The sequence below is a fragment of the Panicum virgatum genome, chromosome 2K (genome assembly GCF_016808335.1).
Source record: "Panicum virgatum strain AP13 chromosome 2K, P.virgatum_v5, whole genome shotgun sequence".
Classification (NCBI taxonomy): Eukaryota; Viridiplantae; Streptophyta; class Magnoliopsida; order Poales; family Poaceae; genus Panicum; species Panicum virgatum.
In genome coordinates this window covers 26,076,932-26,095,631 of record NC_053137.1, presented here as the reverse complement: position 1 = coordinate 26,095,631, position 18,700 = coordinate 26,076,932, and positions in this window count along the sequence as shown.

Sequence of the window (18,700 nt, the reverse complement as noted above, 5' to 3'; positions counted from 1 at the left end):
TAAACAGCCTATGGAATTTAATTTCGATCCATGCATTACTTTGTGCTATTTTTACATGCCCTGTAAAATGCTTTATTTAAATGTGAAAAATTTATGGTAGGCTTATCTTTAGGTATACAAACCTTCCAGTTAAAATTTTCATTACCAGTACTTGCATATTTTGACCTGTAAAATTCATTTTTGTTTCCAGCAGGTAGCTATTTGTTTTATTTTTCGTGGTAAATAGGCTGCATGAAATGGGCTAAAAATTTCACAGTAGGCAAGTTACTCAGAGATGTATCTTGCATAAAAATTTCAACCCCAGAATCTATGTTTAACATTATTTATGATAAGGACATGCTTAACCTAGTAATAAATAAGACAAATCTTCTTTTGCTGCATAGGGATAAAAGAGAAAAACCATCCGAGTTACTTTGTGAAGTCAGTACAATGATTATTACTCTCTAAAGGGTTGTCCAAAATGATTGTAACATGATCTTTTGCAAACCACCTTAAGTTGGTGTTGGGTTACAACTCTTTAATGAAGATTTGATTAAATCGTATCACTGAGATAACTCACGCTTATGCATTTCATATAGATTCGACTACTCTCCCTGACGGTACGTACGAGTTGGTGCCGGAGTCCGAGAGTGAGCCGCGTGAAGCTCAAGTAAATCTGACTGCAGCTACCGAAGACCCGAACCCAGTTTCGGAAGAGCCCACAGCTAGTTACGCTCAGGAAGGCAAGCCCCGGAGCATGTCCTACCTATTTTATTTTATGCAAACTATTCGTATTTCTGTTTATGTGCATTTAAGTTACAGGAATTGTTTGGAACCTTAGTTGCATGATCCTAGGTACCTATGCTGAACACTAGCATGTGTAGGTCGCTAGTTGGCTATGCTAATGGTTCGGTAGAAGTCGGGTGATTTCCTGTCACTCGCGAGCTCATAGGAGTTGAATGCTTACTACACACTGCAATATAAGGTTACGGGCGGGGTTGTTGTACTTGTGATACCCCGTCTGTTTAGTCAAAATGGATAAGGCCGCGGTGTGTGGTAGTGGTGGTTAAGCGTTTGAACGTACTAACCACATGCCGAGAATATGGTAATCGGTAAGCTTAAGTACCTGATGGAACCGGCCGTGGAACATACTCCCCACTGTCTGGTCTATGGTCACGCACGGGTGCAGGGCACCCTAGGACGGTGGGCCTGTTCCATGCCCGGGGAAAAAGGGGAAAAGTCGCGTGGGTGATTGCATTCCCCATGCGTGTGTTTAGGTCTGCCTGGCCAGGTTAACAAATTCGATTCGAATCGTCCGTCTCTCACGGATATTGAGACTGCTTAACCCTTTTGCCACATAGAGTAAGAAGTGGAACGATGATGATGAGAAATTCGGTTGATTGATGAAAAATAATTGTTTTCCACCATGTATGCTTTAGGATAGATGCTAATGTAGAATGGTTAATCATAATAGAACTTGAAAGCTAAAATCGGAAAATAAGGACTCACTGCTATTTGGCAAAGACAAACCCCTCAAGCCAAAAGCCTTGCATGTCTAGTCAGAGGGTTCGTTATATCCTAGTCGGGTAAGCCTTGCGGAGTATTAGTATACTCAGCCTTGCTTGTGGCTAAATTTTTGTTTCAGGTAATACTTTTGAGGACATGATTGCTAGCTTGACTTGGCCGTGTACCTTACCCCCTGGTTGGTCGGTGGAGTGGGATACGACTCCGGCCAACGATGGCAATGCCGAGTGATGTCATGTACGGGCTTCATCATGACATCATGTATCGTCGTTTAGAACTCGTTTTATTTTCCGCTGCAATGAACTCTGAACTACTTTCATTTCGAATTTCAAGTACCTTTCAAAGACTTCGAACTTGGTTTGTAATAATTAAGTTAAGACCCGGTAATGTAATATATTTGTGAAATGTTTGTACTCTCTGGACCCACCTTCGTGTGGGTTACATGTAAGCTTTGGGTTCGATCGACGCTTAGGTGGATTCTTCGGGACTTTACCCGACAGCACTGTCGAATTACTCCGTTTGAAGTGCGTGTTAGCCGGGATTGTCTTTAAGATGATGGTTAGCGCACTTGAGCCGGATTAATTAGGGCCGTACTGCCACAGCTGGTATCAGAGCCGAACAAAGCGCACACCCGAGAGTGCGACTAGATTTTAAAAGTTTTACTTAAAACTTAGCCACAAAATCGCGTTTGGTAAATACGTTGGTTCGTTAAGGATTGTATATAGTACGTAAAGCCCTAGGGAATATTATGGGAGTTTTAGGTGGCTATCTAACTTATGGTTTATTTATATCTGACTTCCAGCACATCACTTTCTGTACTTTAAATTCAGTACTTTACATTATGTGACGACGCACCTACGCCAAGGTAAGACGGTAAGAATCCTCAGTCAACTGAGAGAGTTTGACCTTCCCGTCGGTGATGCGAGCCGAACGCTGCCCTCAAGCAGTGGCTTACTTGAGGTGCTGCCAATATACCAACTGTTAGTTGGCTATATTGGGAGTAAAGTATACTCAGTCAGCTGAGGGAGTCTGACCTTCCCGTCGGTGATGCGAACCGAACGCTGTGCTCAAGCAGTGGCCTACTTGAGCTGCTGCCAATATACCGACTATCAGTCGATTATATTGGGAGTAAAAGAAAAACCGTGAATACGTCGCCTCGGTAGCGTATGAGCACTGTCCATGCAGTGAGGGACGCATGGATGCCGCTTCTATAGTGAGCGGTAATGTATGGGGACGCTTTCATGTGTGCTGGCATGAAAGGTTCAATGAAATTTATATCTGTCAATTTTCTGCAGGTACGCTAACCGCGATTACGTAAGTTAAGCACGGTTAGAACTCGGCTAGAAATGTATATAGGGAGAGACGTAAGTTGTGCCATGCCACCGGTGCTAACCCCGTAAGCCCAAAACTAATTGGCAATTGTTTTCTTTGGAAGGACGGTTAGGTCGTGCATGCATCATGCTCATAAAATTGAAAGCCAAAGAAAATAGATGTGGGTTAGTCGGGAATGTTAAGGTTGCCGTGAGCACGGTTCCTCTCCTTTCACTTAAGGTCTATCTAGAAATCTGTCATTTTCTGCTATAGCCTGGAAGGTGAATTTATTTGACATGGTAGATGACTTTATCGGTAGAAGCGCCAGTGGATAATTTTGCTCCAAAACTTGTCTACTAGCTTCTGTTTAAATTTGAGAATTTTCCAACTTGTATACCATAGGGTACACTAGAAACTTTGACACCCTGTTTTTCTGTCAGCTTTGAGCACCTGTGTTGCACGAATTTTTAGGCCGTCATAGAAATGTTTTCTGCAGATGTGTTCAACACAAAACTTGTGCCCAATTTACTCACCAAGCTTCTGTAAAATTTGGTGATTTTAGGCTTAGTGGTTTGACCTCAGCACTCAGTTTACTAGCTCTCCGGTCACTGAAAATTTTGGGCTGACAGCAAAGCAAACTATAAGGATAAGACCTTCTTAGGCTCTGATCTAGCTCTTGAGTTGACTAGAAAAGTTGTTTCTAACAACCTAAGGAATGTCCCTGTAAATTTTGAGAATTTTTAGAGCTCCATGCTTTCAGTTATACTCGTTTTTGTGCACTACCAAAAATCTGTTTTAGCCATCACTCACTTGTGTACATCTTCTGTACAGATGGCTGCCCCTGCTCTCCTGGTGTTTGATGAGGATGGGCGTGCACACTCCGAGTGCACACACTGGCAGGGTTTTCCCTCCATTCTTTGGGAGGTGATGCGCGATGCTGGATATCCCAGTCCCCCGCGCTACGTGGGCGAGGAGTTCCATGAGATGGGAGTTGCGCGCTGTCGCGTGCGCATGACTCATGCTCCCCACCCTTTTCCAGATCACTGGGCTTCCTTGGAGCTGGAGGTAGTTGGACACCGTCTGGTTGACACTTGGGAAGTTGCAGCCATGACAGCACTCAACAAGTTTTGTGAGAAGAATTACGCAGCTGTCACACTAGCTCCTATTGGCCTCTTCCCAGCAGAACAGCCCAATGACCCTAACTGGCTTAGTCGGGTCGGACACACTGGGTACCTCCAGCAGAACCGAGCTGCAGAGACTATCTCCATGTCAGTGAAGTGCATGAATGCACTCTACCGCTTGCAGACTTTACAGGCCAAGGCCATGACCCAGATCATTGCTTCTGCACGGACCAGCCATGAGATAGTGATTGCTAAGAATGAGCAGATCAGGGATCTTGATGCCCATGTTGGCGAACTGGAGGGTCTGATTGAGGAGCGTGATGTCCTCTTGGACAATAGGGATGCTGACTTTGCACTTCTGGAGCAGCAGTTCACCGCCCAGCACGTTCAGTTGAATGCTGCCTTTGATCACATTGAGATGTTGGAGGCTCAGCAGGCCCAGCCCGAGGCCATGGAGGAGGAGCCCCAGGAGGTTCAGGGTATCTCAGGACTTGACACTATGTCTGGAGTGCCCCTGCCACCACTTCCGGGAGCTCACTCTCCAGTGAGGAGCGAGTCTTCCGTCAACAACCTAGATGACTTTTAGATGATGTCTTAAGTAGTCGTTCGCGCATTCTCCTCTGTAGGGTAGCCTAACTTTGGATGGTGATGTAATAGGCTAACTAAGAGTTGAGTACCTCGCTTTTGTCAAAGAGTACCACTCCTATGTAAAAGTATCTTAATCGTCTAGGCGGAAGCTAAGAACTTGATGCATGATTGTAATGGTTTAATTGCAGTGGAGTCTATCGCTGCAGAAACTTGTCTGAATTTTTATCCATGTTTCCTTGTATTTCTGGGCTATGTGTTGAATACCAAAGTGGTGGGGAATTTCCTGATCTAAGTGCTCACCAAATTTCAGCATTTTTAGACCTGTGTGTCAAAATTTATGGCCCAAGCATTACACCTCGGCCTGCTGAAAAACAGACTGGACAGAGCAGTAGAAATTAAATTTTTCGCCCACCTTAACTGTCGATTCAGCTTTGGAGTTGAATACCAAAGTTGTAGTATGATAAATTATCTATCTGCTGTAAAAATTTGGGCGCATTTCGATGAACAGAGTGCAAGTTATGAATTCTCTTGTAACAAACAGCGTTGCTGTCCCTATTGTTACGTGCTCCTTTCAGTTCTACTTTTCCGCGCTTACCCTTCTGTTCTTGGGGTTTGTCATATGTCATCCTACTAATGAGTGAAATTGACATTCCAGATGGTGGGAGCGACACGTGGCAACCCTGAGGGTTTCGGGGACGCAAATGGTAGCAGTTCGTAGCGACCGCCACCACCGCCCCCCCAACTTTGCGGAATATCTGGCCGCCCAAACCGAGTTACTCCGTCAACTCGTCCAGGGGCAGCAACAACAGCAACAGCAACGGGGTGGACCCAATGTTCATCAACCTCAAGCTGCTGGTTACCCGGAATTCGTGGCAACTCAGCCCCCTCTGTTCAACAAGACCGAAGAGCCACTAGATGCGGATGCTTGGATTCGCACAATTGAGTCCAAGTTTTCCCTACTTCTGGCACCATGCTCAGAGCAAAACAAGGCCCGTTTTGCCGCGCAACAGCTTCGCGGTTCGGCACGTCTTTGGTGGGATAACTACCTTGGCATGCTCCCAGCTGATCAAGTTGTCACTTGGGATGAATTCAAGGCTGCATTCAGGGGCCACCATATTCCAGAAGGACTCATGGACAGGAAGCTGAATGAGTTCCTGGCTCTTACTCAAGGGACACGTACAGTTCTCCAGTATGCCCAAGCTTTCAACAATCTCTGTCAGTACGCGGGCTATCATGCTGACACAGATGTTAAGAAGCGTGATCGTTTTCGTAGAGGCTTAAACACCAAGCTCAAGGAACGACTAAACCCCATTAGGGTCGACACATACAATGAGCTGGTAAATCTCGCACTCACTCAAGAAGACTGTATCATGACTCACCGTGCTGAGAAAAAGAGGAAAGCGCCAGCTGGACCCTCTAGTGCGCAGCCACAGAGATATCGCATAGTACAGAATGTTGCACCCCAGATTCCTCAGAAAGCCCCTCAGCCAGGGCGTTGGGTTATCAGGCCTCCACTGCAGCAAAGTGTTGCACGTTTCCCTATTCCTCAGTTAACTGGTCCACGGCCAACTGCTCCACCGCCAGCTCGTCCAAGTGAGGGAAATCGTTGTTTCAATTGTGGGAGCTCAACTCATTTCGCCCGTGAGTGCCCGCAACCCAGGCGACAAAACCCGGGCCAAGGCTTTAATCAAAACAACAAGAACAAGGGCAGAAGGCAAACTGTTCAGGTCAAGCAAGGGCGTATCAATTTCACCACTCTTGCAGAACTTCCTGAGGGCGCACCAGTGATGACGGGTACATTTTCTATCCACAACAAGCCTGCAGTTATATTATTTGATTCTGGTGCATCGCATAGTTTCATTGGTGCAAAATTTGGTGCGAAAATGGGTTTGGATTTTACTCACACAAAAGGGTCGTACATGATATCAACCCCAGGGGGTAAAATCGCTTCGAATCAAATAACACGGCTTGTGCCAATCAAGTTGGGTAGCCTGACCATCAACACCGACCTTATACTCCTACCACTTCAGGGTATAGATATCATCTTGGGGATGAATTGGATGACTCAGCATGGGGTTATAATAGATATTCCCGCCAGGGCGGTCGAATTAAATTCGCCCAAAATATGGAACCACTACTCTCTATTTACCCTTCCGAGAGTGTGTCAATTCTTGTGCATTTACCCTGAGCACATCCAGCCTAGAAGAAATTCCTGTGGTATGCGAGTACGCCGATGTATTCCCGGATGACTTGCCAGGAATGCCACCAGATAGAGAGATTGAGTTTATTATTGAACTACAACCAGGCACTGCCCCTATCTCAAAGAGGCCATATAGAATGCCACCTAAAGAGTTGGCCGAGTTAAAAATCCAACTTCAAGAACTTCTGGACAAAGGCTTCATTCGCCCCAGTGCATCACCTTGGGGTTGTCCAGCCCTCTTTGTAAAGAAAAAGGATGATAGTTTGAGGTTGTGTGTGGACTACCGACCTCTCAATGCGGTGACAATCAAAAACAAATATCCCCTTCCCCGCATTGATGTTCTCTTCGATCAACTGGCTGGAGCTAGGATTTTCTCAAAGATTGATCTTCGCTCCGGCTATCATCAGATTAAAATTCGTCCATGTGATATTCCTAAAACCGCATTCTCCACACGGTATGGACTCTATGAGTATTTAGTCATGTCTTTTGGTCTCACAAATGCACCTGCCTATTTCATGTATCTCATGAACTCGGTATTCATGCCTGAGCTCGACAAGTTCATCGTGGTTTTCATTGATGACATCCTTATTTATTCCAAGAATGAGGAAGACCATGCTAAGCACCTGCGCATTGTTCTCCAACGTCTTCGGGACCATCAGCTCTATGCTAAATTCTCCAAATGTGAATTCTGGCTAGATAGTGTGAAATTCTTGGGCCACACTATTTCCAGCGAAGGCATAGCCGTGGATCCTAGCAAAGTGCAAGAAGTGATGGACTGGAAACCTCCTACCTCCGTTCATCAGATTCGCAGTTTCCTTGGTTTAGCCGGATATTATCGCCGATTCATTCCAGATTTCTCCAGAATTGCTAAGCCAATGACTGAACTATTGAAGAAAGGGGTAAAGTTTGTGTGGGATGAAAAATGTGAAAAGGCTTTCCACACCCTAAGGGAGCAGTTGACTACTGCACCTGTCCTAGCTCAACCCGATAACACCAAGTCCTTTGACGTGTATTGTGACGCGTCGGGTACGGGTCTTGGTTGCGTGCTCATGCAAGACAATAGAGTTATCGCTTATGCGTCACGAGCTCTTCGACCTCATGAGCAGAATTATCCAACTCACGACCTTGAATTAGCAGCTGTCATTCACGCTCTAAAGATATGGAGGCATTATCTTATGGGCGCTCATTGCAATATCTACACCGATCACAAAAGTCTCAAATATATCTTCACTCAAGCTGATCTAAATATGAGACAAAGACGGTGGTTAGAATTAATCAAGGACTATGATCTTGAGGTGCACTATCACCCAGGCAAGGCTAATGTTGTAGCAGATGCACTCAGTCGCAAAGCTCATTGCCATTGCCTATCCGTGGAATCCTATTCGGAAACCCTCTGTCATGAGATGAGGAAGCTCCAGTTGGAAATGATTCCCCAAGGTACCTTAAATCACATTTCAGTTGAACCAACCCTTCATGATCAAATCATTATGGCCCAATTACATGATAAAGGTGTTGGGATCATTAAACAGAAACTCTCTCAAGGAGAAAGGAAGTATAAGTGTTTTCGTCAGGACCATAAGGGAGTCCTATGGTTCGAAAGTCGTTTAGTTGTTCCGAAAAATCATGATCTTCGGAAGCAAATTCTCGATGAGGCACATCTTTCCAAATTTTCTATTCACCCAGGCAGTACCAAGATGTACCAAGATCTTAGGCAAAATTTCTGGTGGACTAGGATGAAAAGGGAAATTGCTAAATATGTCTCGGAATGTGACACCTGCCAGAGAGTCAAAGCCAGTCACTTGAGAGTAGCCGGTTTGCTTCAACCTCTGCCTATTCCATCGTGGAAATGGGAAGATATAAGTATGGACTTCATTGTTGGATTACCCAACACATCCCAGAGACATGATTCCATTTGGGTTATCGTGGATAGACTCACCAAGACGGCACATTTTATTCCAGTACATACTACTTACACTGCCAAGAAGTATGCTGAGATCTATCTCGATCGCATTGTTTGCTTGCATGGGGTACCCAAGACAATCATTTCTGATCGTGGAACACAGTTCGTTGCACGCTTTTGGGAACAGTTACAAGCATCTCTTGGGACAAAATTGATTCGAAGTTCAGCTTATCACCCCCAAACTGATGGACAAACTGAGAGGGTGAACCAAATCCTAGAAGACATGTTGAGAGCTTGCGTCCTTCATTATGACAAGAGTTGGGACAAATGTCTAGCTCTAGCGGAGTTCTCATATAACAATAGTTATCAAGAGAGTTTGAAAATGGCACCATTTGAGGCCTTATATGGTCGACGGTGTCGTACCCCTTTGAGCTGGTCGCAAGTCGGAGAACGAGTGGCATTCGGACCCGATCTCGTAACGGAGGCAGAAGAGAAAGTAAGGGTAATACAAGAGAATTTAAAGGCCGCCCAGTCTAGGCAAAAGAGTTATTTTGATAAAAGGAGAGACCCGTTGCAATTCGAAGTGGGTAATCATGTCTATCTTCGAGTCTCGCCAACCAAGGGTGTACAGAGATTCGGCGTGAAGGGCAAATTAGCTCCCCGATATGTTGGCCCTTATGAAATCACTGAGATTTGTGGACCCGTGGCCTATAGATTACGACTTCCTCCTCGACTGGCAGCAGTACATGATGTTTTCCATGTTTCTCAACTCAAGAAATGTGTTCGGGTTCCCACCGAGATCATTGAACAAACAGAAATATCGGTGGAACCAGATCTCTCTTATGTCGAGCATCCTATCAAGGTTCTTGATCAAAAGGAAAGGGCCACTCGAAGAAAAGCAGTTAGAATGTACAAGATTCAATGGAGTCACCATACCGAAGAGGAAGCTACCTGGGAAACTGAAAGCTACCTAAATCAAAATTTCCCCGGTTTTCTGAATTCCACGGGAGGTACGCCTCTGTCCTGCACTTAGCTTGCTTATCTGAATCTCGGGACGAGATTCTTTTAAGGGGGGTAGGCTGTAACACCTCCGGTGTTTAGCACTATATTAAACAGGCAATTAACATGCAACGACACGTTAAACTCTCCCCCAACTTCTCAATTACTGCAAAGCCGAAATTCAGTTTAAACACGCCAAAAAGTCAACTCTCGCACCTTTGATCAAACGAACTTTTGCCCAACACAAAAGTTGTAGAGTTTGACAAGGTAAACGACTTTCGTGTTCAAAGTTTTTCAAGTTACAACATGAAATTTTGAGTTAACCCCGAAAAACAAGCGGGACCATTAGACTCGAATTCAAATTTTAAACTTTCAAATCATCGCTCAAATGAAGTTCTGTCTGAAAGGAAAGTTGTAGGAAATTTAATTTTGAACAACTTTCGTGTTCAAAATTTTTCGAGTTTCAATTGAAAATCGTGAGTTTGGACCAAGTCAAACCGTTGACATTTTTTTCCTTTCTCTCTCCACTCCTCTTTCCCTCTCTTCTCTCTCGCTGACTCTCCCCTCTCTGCTCTGTGCACGAGAGCAGGCACTCGAGCGCGCCCCGCGTGCGCTCGCTGCGCCACTGCCCTGCCGCTCGCTGCCTGGCCATGAGCACCCTGCCGCACGCCCGCCGCTGACCTCCCCCGTCCCGTCGTCCTGCTGTGCTCCGCTCAGACGACGAGCACGCCGCAAACGACAGGGGCTTGGCGACGCGCCGCGACGCCGCCGTGGCACCCAACAAGCCCGGCCATGCCGCTGCCGAGCCGCTGACCGCGGCCGGCCATCAATGCCGCGCACCACCGGCCCCCAAACCACCTCCCTCCTCCCCCTTGGTTCGCTTTAAACGGCCAGAAACCTCCCCCCCGGCGCCATGGTAGCCGCTCCTCCGTAGGCCGCCGCGGAACCCCTTCCTCCGCTCTCCCTCGACCCGAGCCACCCCCGAGAACGAGTCCCTCTCAGCTCACCGGTGCTCCCCGGCCCCTCCACCACCGCCCCAACCCACTGGAACGGCGCCGCCGCGGTCCAGACCGCCGCCGGCCGCCGGCTCCACGTGGAGCTCCGTCTCCGGCCCTCCTCAACCCAAATCGAGCCCACAGCTCCCTTCCTCACCCTCCACCGAAGCCCCCAAGCCCGGACACCCCTTCCCTGCGCCGCCGGCGAGCCGCCGCCGCGGCACAGAGCCTGCGCCGCCGCCCCCTTCCGCGGCGCCGCCGCCACAGGCCGTCCCGGCCCAACCCGAGACCTCCATTAGGTGCGCGCCGACGTCCTCTCTCTTTTCCCCTACGGGCCCCCACCCCCGGTGACCCTCCTCGCCGGGAAAAGCTCCGCCGCGCCCTCCTCTGTTCCAAGGCCGTCCAGGGACCACGGGTTAGAAGGAAGCAAAGTTCCAGGGGCCTAAATGCAAGATTACATTCCTTTTTCTTTTTGTTTTGAAAAACAGCGAACTAGTAAATTCGTTTAAAAATCGTAGAAAAATCAGAAAAATGCAAACTCAATTGTTCTGGAATATTTGCAAAGAGATCTACAACTTTTGTTACATGCACTTTTTCATTTGCTCAATAGTTTTTATTTAATTTAAAATACAAAGAAAATGTACTTTATATTAGATCTCAAGTTGCAAGCATGAGTTGTTAGCCATTTTTGGTCGGTAGGTTACATATTAGATGTATAACCTTGTGTAAAAGTTTCATAGACTTTTGACATGCCTAGATATCAGTTTATTTAAATCTCGCTTTATGCCTTGTTTAAAATAGTTTGTTTGTACCTACTGTTTAACTTGGTTTACTGAGCTCAAACTTTTACAGTACCCTTAACTTGATGTTTTGTTGCTGTACAAAAATTTTGAGAAATTTTAGATGGGTGGAACCTGTCCAACTAATTAATAGTATAGATGTTTACACTAAATCAAGAAAAATAGTTTATTTGCATAGAAAAATCTGATAATTTTTCTAGGGGATGAAATTGAGTTTATAACCATGCTGGTAAAATATGAGGCTCTGGAACTTAGCATAACAGCCTATGGAATTTAATTTCGATCCATGCAGCATTACTTTGTGCTATTTTTCATGCCCTGTAAAATGCTTATTTAAATGTGAAAAATTTATGGTAGGCTTATCTTTAGGTATACAACCTTCAGTTAAAATTTCATTACCAGTACTTGCATATTTTGACCTGTAAAATTCATTTTTGTTTCCAGCAGTAGCTATTTGTTTTATTTTTCGTGGTAAATAGGCTGCATGAAATGGGCTAAAAATTTCACAGTAGGCAAGTTACTCAGAGATGTATCTTGCATAAAAATTTCAACCCCAGAATCTATGTTTAACATTATTTATGATAAGGACATGCTTAACCTAGTAATAAATAAGACAAATCTTCTTTTGCTGCATAGGGATAAAAGAGAAAAACCATCCGAGTTACTTTGTGAAGTCAGTACAATGATTATTACTCTCTAAAGGGTTGTCCAAAATGATGTAACATGATCTTTTGCAAACCACCTTAAGTTGGTGTTGGGTTACAACTCTTTAATGAAGATTTGATTAAATCGTATCACTGAGATAACTCACGCTTATGCATTTCATATAGATTCGACTACTCTCCCTGACGGTACGTACGAGTTGGTGCCGGAGTCCGAGAGTGAGCCGCGTGAAGCTCAAGTAAATCTGACTGCAGCTACCGAAGACCCGAACCCAGTTTCGGAAGAGCCCACAGCTAGTTACGCTCAGGAAGGCAAGCCCCGGAGCATGTCCTACCTATTTTATTTTATGCAACTATTCGTATTTCTGTTTATTGTGCATTTAAGTTACAGGAATTGTTTGGAACCTTAGTTGCATGATCCTAGGTACCTATGCTTGAACACTAGCATGTGTAGGTCGCTAGTTGGCTATGCTAATGGTTCGGTAGAAGTCGGGTGATTTCCTGTCACTCGCGAGCTCATAGGAGTTGAATGCTTACTACACACTGCAATATAAGGTTACGGGCGGGGTTGTTGTACTTGTGATACCCCGTCTGTTTAGTCAAAATGGATAAGGCCGCGGTGTGTGGTAGTGGTGGTTAAGCGTTTGAACGTACTAACCACATGCCGAGAATATGGTAATCGGTAAGCTTAAGTACCTGATGGAACCGGCCGTGGAACATACTCCCCACTGTCTGGTCTATGGTCACGCACGGGTGCAGGGCACCCTAGGACGGTGGGCCTGTTCCATGCCCGGGGAAAAAGGGGAAAAGTCGCGTGGGTGATTGCATTCCCCATGCGTGTGTTTAGGTCTGCCTGGCCAGGTTAACAAATTCAATTCGAATCGTCCGTCTCTCACGGATATTGAGACTGCTTAACCCTTTTGCCACATAGAGTAAGAAGTGGAACGATGATGATGAGAAATTCGGTTGATTGATGAAAAATAATTGTTTTCCACCATGTATGCTTTAGGATAGATGCTAATGTAGAATGGTTAATCATAATAGAACTTGAAAGCTAAAATCGGAAAATAAGGACTCACTGCTATTTGGCAAAGACAAACCCCTCAAGCCAAAAGCCTTGCATGTCTAGTCAGAGGGTTCGTTATATCCTAGTCGGGTAAGCCTTGCGGAGTATTAGTATACTCAGCCTTGCTTGTGGCTAAATTTTTGTTTCAGGTAATACTTTTGAGGACATGATTGCTAGCTTGACTTGGCCGTGTACCTTACCCCCTGGTTGGTCGGTGGAGTGGGATACGACTCCGGCCAACGATGGCAATGCCGAGTGATGTCATGTACGGGCTTCATCATGACATCATGTATCGTCGTTTAGAACTCGTTTTATTTTCCGCTGCAATGAACTCTGAACTACTTTCATTTCGAATTTCAAGTACCTTTCAAAGACTTCGAACTTGGTTTGTAATAATTAAGTTAAGACCCGGTAATGTAATATATTTGTGAAATGTTGTACTCTCTGGACCCACCTTCGTGTGGGTTACATGTAAGCTTTGGGTTCGATCGACGCTTAGGTGGATTCTTCGGGACTTTACCCGACAGCACTGTCGAATTACTCCGTTTGAAGTGCGTGTTAGCCGGGATTGTCTTTAAGATGATGGTTAGCGCACTTGAGCCGGATTAATTAGGGCCGTACTGCCACAAGTGCTCTAGGGACTTCTTTGTGATGATTTTCTGTGAACTTTGAAATTCAATATCAATTCGTAGAAAATTCGTAAAATAGCAAATCTGGATGTTTTGGAACCCTCTTGAAGAGCTCTATGCAGTAGAACCATAATATGTTAGGCTTTAGTTGCAAGTTTTTGCTGTAGAATTTGATTTGTGTTACTAGTGCATAAATATTGGTTGATTTTATCTTTTTCTTAACTGCTGTTTTAAGCCATGTCTTGTAGTGAAACTTTTATGGTAGTTTGTTATTATAACACTAGTATTGTTATAAAAATTTCATGATCAGTTCTCTAGTGTAGCTATTTGTTTGATTTAATCCTTGTTTGATAGACTTTAATTATGGTAAATAGTTTCGTTTCGTAATAAATATTAAAAATATTTTTTGCATGTTCTTCTTGAGTATTTTAGTTTGTCCAGAAAGTTTAAGCCTCAGTTCATGGCTAGAACAGGAGCTAAAAATGAATCTTGCTCATCTGTGGTCTGTTTTGTTTATTTGCTCAGAATTAAATTTTGTGTAGATAAAATCATGACAAATTCACAGTAGATAAATCATCCCTGTGTTGACCTGCTGTTAATTTTTGAGCTTCTGTTTTGCTCTAGATTAACCTGTATAATTCAAGCTTATTCTAGGTGTTGTCTGAATGAATGTTTTGTTGTGAATAAATGGCTACATATTTTGGCATGATTTTTTACAGGGTAGCTTAATCTGTTCATGTTCTGTTTAGGGTAATTTTTGCTAAATTTATTTCTGTTTGTGCTTTGAGTTGTTTATTTATTAGAAAACCATGACTTGCTTGTTATAAGAAACCACCCCCACTTGTTAATGAAGTTAGTCAACTTCATTTGTGCTGTTGATCATGATGCCTTGTGTAGTTAGATTTGTTATTTAACTACTCTATAAACGATTGCCCATGTGTGTTTATAATTCTGTTCTTGCATTACATATAGATATGACTGCTTTGTCGGACGGGACGTACGAGCTGATCCCGGATTCCGAAGAAGGTGATTTAGAAGCTCAAGTGAACACCGCCGTACTAACTGAAGCCCCGGACCAAAGTTCGGAAGAGCCTAGAGCTTAAATAGTTAGCGACTACCGAGAAGGCAAGCCCCGGACATAACCTATATTTCAAATTATTATCATTTACTGTTATTACTTATTTGTGCATTTACAGTTCTTAGGATTTGAATTGAAACCCTATATGCATGATCCTAGGAACCTATGTACTGAACACTAGACTTGAGTTCGACTACTTGCTAAGCTTATAGGACCGGTAAAAGTCGAGTGATTGCCTATCACTCGCGAGCTTTATAGGAACTACTTGTTTACTTTCTGTTATCAATATAAGGACGACGGACGGGGTTGTGTTCGATATCATGACCTTATGTGAGACCCCGTCTGTGTTGATGAACTTGCTAAGGTCGCGGTGTGTGGTAGTGCTGGTTAAGTTTTTGAAAGTACTAGCCACATGCCATAAATATGGTACGCGGTAAGCCTAGTAGCCGATTGGACCGGGGAGTGGATATACCTTTCACTCTCTCTTTAGAGATAGGTTTTTAAATATTATTGTTGATCAACACTACGACTTCAAGGGACAAGGGTGGACCGGGCACGGGTGGACCTTGGAGCCCTGTAGTCGGGGAGAGTGACCCTATCCACAAGCCGGAAAGAAAGGTCAACGGTTGCTTGGAAGTGACTCCACGGTGCTTCAAGCGTGTGTGCTAGGTTATCCTTGCAAGGTTGAATTTCGATTCAGAATCGTCCGCCTCTCACGATGAAATGAGACTGCTTGATCTCTTTGCCACACAGAGTAATAAGAGCAACAATATTATGATCAATCTGGATGTTTGCTTAGAAGTTCTACCATGATTGGATAGTAGTTGCTTACATAGAATGGTTAATCAACTAGAATCTTGAAAGCTAAAACTTGAAAGTAAGGATCTACTCTTTATTGCTTTTCAGCAAAAGGAAAACCAGAGCCTCACAAACCATGCATAGTCTAGCTAAAGTGGGTTTAGTATACCCGTTGACGGTTAAGTCTTGCTGAGTATTAGAATACTCAGCCTTGCTGTTGAATCCCTTTTTCAGGTATGAGTCTTGAGGACCAGGTCGCTAGTTTGACCTATCCCTGCTCTTTGCCACCTGGCTGGTCCGTAGAGTGGGATACGTCTTCGGCCGGCAATGACCATGACGAGTGATACCTTGCTTGGGCTAGCTTGGTATACCTTTGCGACGTGTTGTAGCCGTCGTTGTCTCTTTCTGCTGCTTTCAAACTCTGAAGTTAAAGTTATGGCTTGTATAACTGTTTTACTAAATTTGGTTTTGTAATAAGTACTTTGAAACCTGTTGTAATCACTACTTTGCCTATGTTGTAAAATTGTGGTTGTAATATCTCTGGACTCGCCTTCGTGCGGGGTATGCTTGTTCGATCCGAGAACCGGTGGTTGTATCGGGACGTTACCCGACAGACCCAGAATTGTTTCGTTTGAAGTGCATTTGAGCTAATGTTGCCTTTATGGTGATGGCCTGCGCACTTGAGCCGGGATAATTTTGGCGGTTCTGCCACAGCTGGTATCAGATATTACGCCAATTCTTAGGTATAAGAACAAACCGTAACAGATTAGATCTACTAGATGGAAAAGAAGCAGGGTGTTGTCTTTGTGCAACTAATTCTATGCAACAAGAATTAGCATAAGATTAAAACGTGGCTACACAGAAACAACATGATATTCGTAGATGATAAGCAACACAAGCACAATAGATCTACTAAAAGCCATGCTACGAACATCAGGATAACTAGCATTACTCGCCATCAAAAATGCTTCAGTACGAGTAATACCAAGGTAAAAGCAAGAACAACGCTGCCCTGATCGCAAGAAGCGATCAGGGAAGCATGGCGCTTACTTGGATGAAACCCTAGGATTAGGGGTGGCGGTGCGCCGAGAGTTGTTGATTGCAAACGTTATGACGTTCTTCTTTAACAAATACCATAGGATACATATTTATAGTCTGGAGACTTGGGAAACAATCTAAACTAATGTGTCCATATCGAACTCTATCTCTAACTCGATCTGAACTAAATCTAAGGATACATGGCCCACATGGCCCAAATGCTCACGTAGGAGCCGATTCGTAAGCCTTCTTCAATTTCTCCATTAAGCCCAACTCACTCGCGGCCCATTAATTAACCTGTTAAATTATGGCAATAACACATGCCCCCTGGTTTTGGCAATGATAATTCCAAAACCACTCTGTCGCTTCATCTTCCCGTTAATGTTCATAAAAAACCACTGCAACCGCCAAGGAAGACGCAACGTCTCTGCAACTGGCTCCTCGTAGAACGTGAAACTGCCGATCCATCTTCCATTTTTTACTATTTAACCTCACCCCGAATCGGCTCTCTTTTCACGGCAAACTCACCTTCCTCCCAAAGCCAAGTAGCACAGAAAACCCCAAGCTTCAGTAGTCAGTAGCCATGGCGATTTCCTCCTCTTCCGGCTCCAACTCCATCGGCCATTCTTCTTCCCCTCCTTCTTCGCCTTCTTCTTCAGACCTTTCTGCCTCCTCCCTCGACTCCATTCCAGAGAGTCGGCAACCGACACTGGAGTACAACCCGGCGGCGGCGTACGAAGCGCTCGCTCCTCTGCATTGGGATGCAGAGGAGTTCGACTTCGGGATCACCTTCGAAGACGACGAGCCCCAGACGGAAGGCGAAGACCTCCAACTCCTGTTCCAGGAGGAGTTGGAGAGCAGCAGCGAAGAAGACTCCTCCTCAGACGGAGCCGATCCCTCCTTGGAAGAGGAGATCGGCTCCTCCTCCAGCGACAATGACCCGATGGGAGGAAAGCCCTTCCGATTCCTTGGGTCCTCCGAGGAGGTCAGCGAAGAAAAGAGCAGCGGCGGTGGCGGCTGGAGCAGCGACGCCGAAACCGACGGCGCCAGCGACGACGACGACGACAGCGACAGCGACGGCGGAGATGCGCCGGCCCGAAGCCCCCAACGCCGTAGGTACTAGGTAAGGTACCTATGAGCAGTAGATGTAGGTAGTAGTGTAGTATTGTTAAGCCGAAGGAATTTCCCTTTGTCAAATCAGCTCTTTTGTAAGAATCCAACTTCTAATGAAGTTTATCATCCCTTAACTTGTTTGCTCGGATCTCACCCCAAAAAGCCGATGGCATCGTGTTGACGCTTCTTAAAGCGCCAATTTACGTACTGCAAGCGCACGGATCGTGGTAGCTTTTCCCTTAGAGTACTCCCCCAAGGTTTATGATCCGTGGATCGGAAGCGAACCGACTAGGGTTTACCATCTAATCTATCAAACCTATCCTAAACATGAAGCGAAGATTGCATATAAATTGAACACTTGATAGATATGAATGAAGCATAAGTGTTCATCACACCCACAACCGTAGATGAGATAACACAACCAAGGAGCTAGGGCCTATCGTCTCTAGGTACGGTTCTAGTGAAAAAGGTGATCAAAGCATAGACTGCATCTCAACTAAAGGTACACGAAATCATCTCTCAGAAAGGCAGCTCGCAAGCGGCCTACTTTCCCAAGGTCGCCGCTGCGAGGTGCATGTCGACACCTAAGGTTTCCCAAAGCTTTACCCCAAACTCCCATGGTACTCGCCATCGATCCTATTCCACATCATGTCGTCGCTAGAACTTTTCCCTCTGCCATGCTGTCACCACACCAGGGTAATCAACCACTAGCTAAAACATGCTACCTCAACGTATCCGCAAGATGTAGACTAATTACCACAAATAGATCTAATCTTACTATGAACATATGGATGCATTACATATGAGAAAGAAATCATGCATTGAAGTAGACCAAAGTCGAGACAACTAGAATAAAGAGTAGATTGATATCATCATCGTGTGTGTACATACCCCGACGA